The 7,644-nt window shown below is 43.0% G+C and overlaps 1 long non-coding RNA gene across 1 annotated transcript; it reads right to left on the bottom strand.

Moving 5' to 3' along the window:
• Window positions 1-2,561: 2,561 nt before the first annotated feature.
• Window positions 2,562-6,073, bottom strand: LOC141410329 (uncharacterized). Its single transcript, XR_012435000.1, has 2 exons — window positions 5,954-6,073; window positions 2,562-4,175 (listed from the first exon to the last, which is right to left on the bottom strand). It is a non-coding gene; the product is annotated as an uncharacterized lncRNA (long non-coding RNA).
• Window positions 6,074-7,644: the final 1,571 nt, after the last annotated feature.

Raw genomic sequence — 7,644 nt, 5'->3', positions numbered from 1 at the left:
TTTTATTAAGAGTGAAGTTCCTGATAACCTAAAATTGGTAATGAACTAAATCCACAGGCCAGGGCAGAGCTGGTTTGTAGAGAGGAGCAGTTTGTGTAAGAGGGGTGCTGCTGGTGCAGCCTTCTCCAGGGATAGGCCAGCACTGGCTGTATACGGGCACCTTGCCCTGTCTCCTAGACATGCAGTCCTCAAAAGTACTTGTATGGCTTGGGCCTCCCTCCTTTTCCAGGTGTAGGTATGAAACAGGGTCACAGCAAAAAAAAAGAGGGTTGTCAGATGGGAGTGAGTCCTTTCCTGAGCACAGATCATGGGCTCCCACCATCTGATCGTGGTGCTCATTGAAAGTCCACAGGTACTGCCTCTCTTCAGAGCCCATTGGTGTTCAAACTGGGCTTCTACATCGTGGGGTCCCAGTGGTGAAGGTATGTCAACACCCCCACCCATCTTCCCAGTCAACATTTTCTAAGTCCTGAGTTGTATTTTGTAATTTTTACCTTACTAGTACATGTTAGAAGTTGGTATCTGATTAGGAAAAACTGTATTTTCAGTTTAAAAGTGAGTATGTCATGTTCTTCCACAATGGTTTTCTATCCCTTGAGCTACTTTGAGAACCACTATCACTGGTCCAACTTAAACCTCTCTGCTGAAATTTTAGCTCGATTTCCCCTTTGTAACCTTCAGTGCAGCTGGGGAACAGCTGGCTACCATACTTACAATAACCCTCCTCATACTGTACTTGAAGATTGCCATTAAATCACCCCTCAAATTTCTCTTCTCCAGGCTAAGTAATCCCAATTCCTTGAACCTTTCATCATCAGTCCTTTAATCATTTTCATTACTATCCTCTGGAACCTTTCCAATTCCTCTTCATTTAGTCCTAAACTTGAACCAGGAAAAAAAAAAAAAAAAGTTATGTTTAGGGGGCCTACTTGTTATAAAGGTTTCATATTCAGCCCTGGCCAGAACTTCATTTGAAAATTATCTCTCTCTTGAATTTTTTTTAGCATGCATGAACCAACTAGTTAAAAACAGTCTAAAGCTGCCACCATGATCTTTTTGAGAGTTAACTAGAAAATCCAACAAAATGGTAAGGGAGGTAACATCCAACAAAATGGTAAGGGAGGTAACAGTGGAGCATTATGCCAACACATTGATGGGCTCTTCTGGATGTAGAAAGAAAGCAATTAATAATAAAAGTCTGTTCATCAAGGCAACAGGCATAGCTGGATCTATACCTGAGACTTGGGACTTGGCCAAAGCCCACTCAACTCTTCTCTCCCTCGGTTCCTCCTCCTCTCAAAAATGCAGAGGCCAAGCTCCGAGTCTCAGGTGTGTATATCCTGCTATGGAATCTAATAATCCATGTCTTTCAACTTACAAAAAATTAGTGAAGTTGAAAGAAATGGGTTGCTTGGACCCTCAGCCAGTTCTTTCCACAAACTTGGTCCCCTCCTAGTTTCCTGTATTTCTTCCAGAATAATTTTTCCCAAATAACTTTGATGTCACTGCACAGAGCTCATTCTGGGATCATTCTGCCCAAATCCTGCTTTCTGTAGGCAGCAGTTCTGGGGGAGAGTCAATAGTCCCCCTAGAGATAGGGATCAAAGCGGGTGTCTGCGGGGAGAGGGACACTCCTCTGGCCACTTCTTCTGTTTGATCTTGAAGGGATTTGGCCTCCTTCCCTGCAGCGAACTCAGCTGAACTGTGTGCCAAGAAGAGGCTAGGTCAGCCTTCTTTCTGGGAGCTCAGCCTTCTCTGAGGTCACAGCTGGCATGCGGCTCTCTATGAAGGGGTGTTTTCCTTCTGGTTCTAGTTTGGTTGCTAGGGCTGCTGGCAACTACCTGTTTAGCTGGAAGGTGACTTTGAACTGTGTGACTACAGTTGCCTTAAGTATTATACAATAAATTTTTCCTCTAGTTTGGTCCAGGGCTGCAACAATATGGAAACTCTAATAAAGGGCCTATGAACAATAACAAGATGTCTGTGTGGCTGTGCTTTTAAAGTAGAAGAGTCACGAGCGAGTAATACACAGTTCTGACAGAAAAGAGGCACCTGACATCCACATGATGTAGTAGTTGTTGAAAAATCACATTTACCACTTCTGCCACGCAATGTGATCTTCCAGACGTGGAAGATGAGAACTTTAAGAGCTGCCCTGTGAAACCTAACCTCTAAAGATACACAAGAAAATGTGGACTGCTTTTTAATAGAAACTGTAAAAATTGATGGCAATTAAGTATCTTAATACTAATAGAAGGATGTCATTCTGTACACCATTTATACTTATGTATTGTGGGAAAAAATAAGATTGCTTTTCTTGGCAATTATTCGGCGGATATCATTCTGGAAGTGGCTTTTCTAAATTTCTTCAACTCTTTTCTGGGAAAACTTTTATCTTTACTCTGCAGCCAGGCGTGACTCAGGCAGAGTGTACCGAGGTGACTCACCTCTAAGCAGGGTGTACCAACAGCAACTATTTAAAATAAAAATCATTAGCATGAATCAAAGTAAACTACATACATGTTAAAATAAATAATTTATAGTAAAACTTGAGACAAGTGAAAACTGTCTATTTGCCTTTATTGAAGAAGCAGTGCTAATGTTTGTTTATAACATGGTTCATCCACAGTAAACTGGTGTTAAATAACAGTTGCCTTCATTCAGTACATTTTTACTGAGCACTTTCTAATGGGCTATGCTCAAATAACTGGACGCCAGAAAAATGTTTTGTATTGTCTGTCTACCGTAGGCATATAAGAAATGCCTACTGTCTGTATTTGTTACAATGTGCAAGGGTCCTTTTCTCTGGATGGTAATTTGGACTTAAAACAGGTTATATTAGGAAGGAGGCGGCCCAGCGGAGAAAGCCCTGGTTTAGAGTCCACAGAGCTGGACAAAATCTACTCATCCCACTGTTGGGAACAGCACACTAAACCCCTCTGGGCACACTTCCTCATGGGCTAAGGTGTCACAGACCTCTGCCAGGGTATGTGAGAGGTAAAGGAGAGAGAAGCCTGACAGGAAGTGACTAGTAAATTAATTTCCCCTTGAATTGTTTCATAATGTGTTAGAAAACATGTTTTGTCCAGTGCAAAAAGTATCTTGTTTATGTACTGCCTTGTAGCCACAGAACATGTGAGCATATTTCTGCCTAGGGAAGCAGTTGGTAACAGGACTAAGCACTCTGTTTTGGAGTCAGGATCATGGAAGTACTTGTACAAAAGGGGCAGAGTTTGGATTTTATTGGGTCATCTACACTGATGTGTTCATATAAGTATTTTTCTTAATGTATAATAGCTTGGGATGTTACCAGCTAAATTATTAAATTTTTGATCCCCACTAAGTGGGAGAAATTGGTAGAAAATGTATTTGCCAGATGGAATGAGAATACTGCATACAAATAGAGGTCATCATACATCATCTTAACGGTTTTCTCTGTAGTCACAGTGGAATTTGTATACTAGTCATTTTCTCTTCTCCATCTATAACTTGCCTTGGAATCTGAAATCAGTAGAATCACTGAATTATATTCTACACCATAGTGATTTTTTTTTCCCCCAACAGGAAGATGTATGAGGCAACCACAGTAAAACAGAGCCCACAGGTTGGCCTGGTTGTCATTACAGGTCCTTTCAAAGTTAGTTCAGACTCCCACTGCTCAACTGGAGGACAGCAACAATGGCTTTAGAGTCTCACCTGCCCTCCAGGCTCAGCTCTGGAGACAGCCCTCAGCGCTGCACAAAGCCAGGACTGTGCAATGCTCACTGCAGGGCTCACCAAAGCTCAGAGGTGCTTTGTGAGCAATCTCATCTGCTCGCCACATGCTGGCATCTGGTATAGGCTGTGCCTGCTTTGCTTCTCATGTTCCAATTAGCTGGGGCTGATCTTTCCTCAGTGCCTGGTCCTAGAGAGTGCAAACCCATCCAGGCAGCCCTTACGAAAACCACCCGGCTTTCAAGTGCTTTCAATCTGAACGAAAGACAATATCGTGGCCACTGCAACTTTTATACTCAGATTTGTTTAGATTGTCTCTGTTCTTCCCCAGGCCTTTGCTCCTTAGAATAGCATCTCTCAGACTGGGTGATGAGATCTTTAGCTGGCAGGGATGAGGATGTCAAGGAGGTGCAGAGTCTCAAGGAGGCCATGGTTAATTGGGAAGGGGCAGGCACTGTAAACTGCAAATCATGTGAATGAGATGAGAGGTGCTGTTCTCTCCCGGCATTTGGGATTAACTAATTATTTTAATAAAGGCATGCATTTAATAAAGGGTGTGTGTGTGCGCACACATGCACACACATGCACACACAAGACTTAAGAAGGGGAGGACAACAGAAAAAAAATCAAGATAAAAGTATTAATACCCTTACATGAGTCCTGTGATTTGTGATAACATTGTACCAGCTAGCGGCAGAAGCCACCACGAGACTGAGTGCAGAAAGGGTATTTGGTTCTAAGCAATCTGTGTGCACTGTTCACTCTGACTGCTCTGAGTGTGTGCAAGCTAAAGTCTCTGCCTAGCTATGTAGACTTTGAGGCTGGACAGAGCTTTTCCATTTCAGCCCCCTTGGTCCTACTACAAATTGGTGTGGTGGAAGGATAGATTGCTCTCCACTCCCACCCTTCCCTACAACTTGAATATTGAGGCTAAAGGGCTCCAGAAAACTACCTTCCCAGCAGCATATACCAAAACCTCCACACAGAATGAGGCAGTTGGGAACCATTCAAACTGCCTCAAGTAGGAAATTCAGTTTCAAAAATGCCATCCTCCCTCCCTACTAGTTTTGTAGGCATCCCAACTTCCTGTCTTCTATACCTGCAGTCTGAGTGAAATGGTGAAGTAGCTGTTCAAGAGCAGGTAGCAAGGGCAGAGTTCTTATTCCAGGAGGTTTTCTCTTCTAATACCTGCTTGCCTGAGAACAGACTACATTTTCTGGTAGAATATTCCAGTAACTGCATCTATAGAAGTGAGGCTGAGATGTCTCGGTGGTTTATTGACATCATGAAGGGCTCCACTGCCACTCTGTCATCCAAAGGGATTCTACCTCAACAGACTATTTTAAGAGATGGGGTCTCGCTATGTTGCCCAGGCTGGACTCAATCTCCTGGGCTCACACAATCCTCCACCTCAGTCTCCCAAGAAGTTGGTATTACGGGTGTGCCGCACCCCACCCAGCTTGACAAACTGATGTTTAAGTTAGCTATGGTATCCTCTCCCCTCCTTGATGATGAATTTTTCAACCCTAGGGGCCATCCTATTGTTCCCTTGGCTAAATAATAGACCTAGTAGGGACTCCCACAATTGTGTTCTGAAGAAATCTTTAGGAGTCACCTAATGTCATTTAAAACTACTGGCCACTACAATCCTAGCACTTTGGGAGGCCGAGGCAGGTAGATCACTTGAGGTCAGGAGTTCGAGACCAGCTTGGCCAACATGATGAAACCCTGTCTCTACTAAAAATGTAAAAATTAGCCAGGTGTGGTGGTGGGTGCCTGTAATCCCAGCTACTAGGGAGGCTGAGGCAGGAGAATGGCTTGAAGCTGGGAGGCAGAGGTTGCAGTGAGCCAAGATCACACCACTGTACTCCAGCCTGGGTGACAGAACAAGATTCTGTCTCAACAAAATAAATAAAAATAAATACATAAAACTACATAACGATAGAATGAAGCATCATTCTGCTCTTGTTCATATGCCACCACTTCTCTAATTACCACGTGTTAGGAGAATCTTGGGAACTTCTCTCCTATACACTTGTTTGTCTGGGGTCTTAAATCATCTAGTCTACTGCTCACACGTAACATGTAGCCTACCTGAGTGACAGCAACCCCCTTCTGACTAGCCCCAACCAGTACCTCTCTGAAAGCGCGGGAAGACCTTCCAGAGGAGCTGTGCGGTGGAGTGCAGAGCACTGGTCTTTTTGCCAGGTAGCCCAACCGCTTAATTTCTGAGACTCACTTTTCCAACACTCAGTCCTCTTCTGAATCTTCAGCCTATTCCCCGCTGCTGTCACATGTTAAGGGCTGTCATCTGTAACCCGATGAACACAGGTTACTGGGGGCTTCCTTCACAATTGGCCTATAGATGACAGGCAGTGTGCTCAACACCTGAAACCTACTTCGCTCAGTCCCCAGCAACCCTATGGCATAGGTTCCATCCTTATGCCCATTCTTCCGATATATCCAGAAAACAAATAGCTTCTCTAGGTTACACAGGGAAAGACAGTGGAACTGAGAACTAGAACCCAAGTTGGTTTAATTGCAAAGCCCATGCTGTCAATTAGTTGTGTTGGTTAATCCTGCAGCAGCTACAGTTGGTGATTTTCACTAAAACATTGAATAACATCAGTATCAATGACAGGGTTCTCTGTCTTTCAGGAGTTAAAGTGTGTTATGCCATGTCAAATAGTAGCAAGAAAAAAAATGCTAAAATAGACATTAAAACTGTGATGATGAAACAGTGAGACTTTAAAAAATAGAATTTACACAGCCAAATGGATTTTTTCAAAGTATAGTACTGAAAGCACAGCCATGATTTCATTGTTCAAAGCATTTTTTCAGATTACTATTTATGTGGCATCAATGCCTGTTTACAAGAAAATTAGTCTCATAAAATTATAGCCACACCTTATACTTTTGGTAGACTTAATGAGTTACTTAGGTTGAAATGTTAAAGGGATTAAAATCAAGGTGGGACAACACAAAAGCTTGTTTTAAATATGTGAGCCGTACAACTCACCAAGAGAAAGCATAATTAGTGTATATTGTTGTATAACATAGTGACTAACAGTGGCTGTACCCTCTCCAATGATGACTGGTTGAATCTCAAATGAGTTTCTGAAAGCTGATATGTTAGTCAAAACACCTACCATTAACAGAACCCAGTGGAGAATCATTTTCTTTTTTTTTTTCTTTTTTTATTTTTGAGACAGAGTCTTGCTCTGTCGTCCAGGCTGGAGTGCCATGGCGCCATCTCGGCTCACTGCAACCTCCACCTCCTGGGTTCAAGTGATTCTCCTGCCTCAGCCTTCCAAGTAGCTGGGATTACAGGTGCCCGCCACGACGCCTGGCTAATTTTTTGTATTTTTAGTAGAGACGGGGTTTCACTATGTTGGCCAAGCTGGTCTCAAACTCCTGACCTCATGATCTGCCTGCCTCGGCCTCCCAAAGTGCTGGGATTATAGGCATGAGCCACCGCACCCAGCCAAGAGTCATTTTCTAACACTGGATTTGTACATGGTAGTTTCCCAGTTCCAAGATGTGGTTCCACCTTACCCCCACGCTGCATCATTCAACAGTTCCCAAAGAGGAAACACATTTTACAATTGATGTCAGAAAAAGTTAACCATTTCCCCCAGAAAAACTACTATTAACAGTGAATCTTAAGAACGTGAGAGGGCCATGATTTTTATTTTAGAAAGGTATCTTAGTAAGCATTAAAACGATCCTTCTCTCCATTTTACTAAACAGAATTGAAGTCTAGGTGATGGCTATCAGAGGTTCACCATCTTTTTCAGCAAGTCATCTCATAAGTTGCCTGGTTCTTTTTAATCTCAAACTTTCATTTGTATTATAGGTAAATAAAAATATCACTGGCCAGGTGCGGCGGCGCACGCCTGTAATCCCAGCACTTTAGGAGGCTGAGGTGGG

This window comes from Macaca fascicularis, chromosome 5 (genome assembly GCF_037993035.2).
Source record: "Macaca fascicularis isolate 582-1 chromosome 5, T2T-MFA8v1.1".
In the NCBI taxonomy this organism is placed as follows: domain Eukaryota; kingdom Metazoa; phylum Chordata; class Mammalia; order Primates; family Cercopithecidae; genus Macaca; species Macaca fascicularis.
This window is presented reverse-complemented; position numbering and strand designations above follow the sequence as displayed.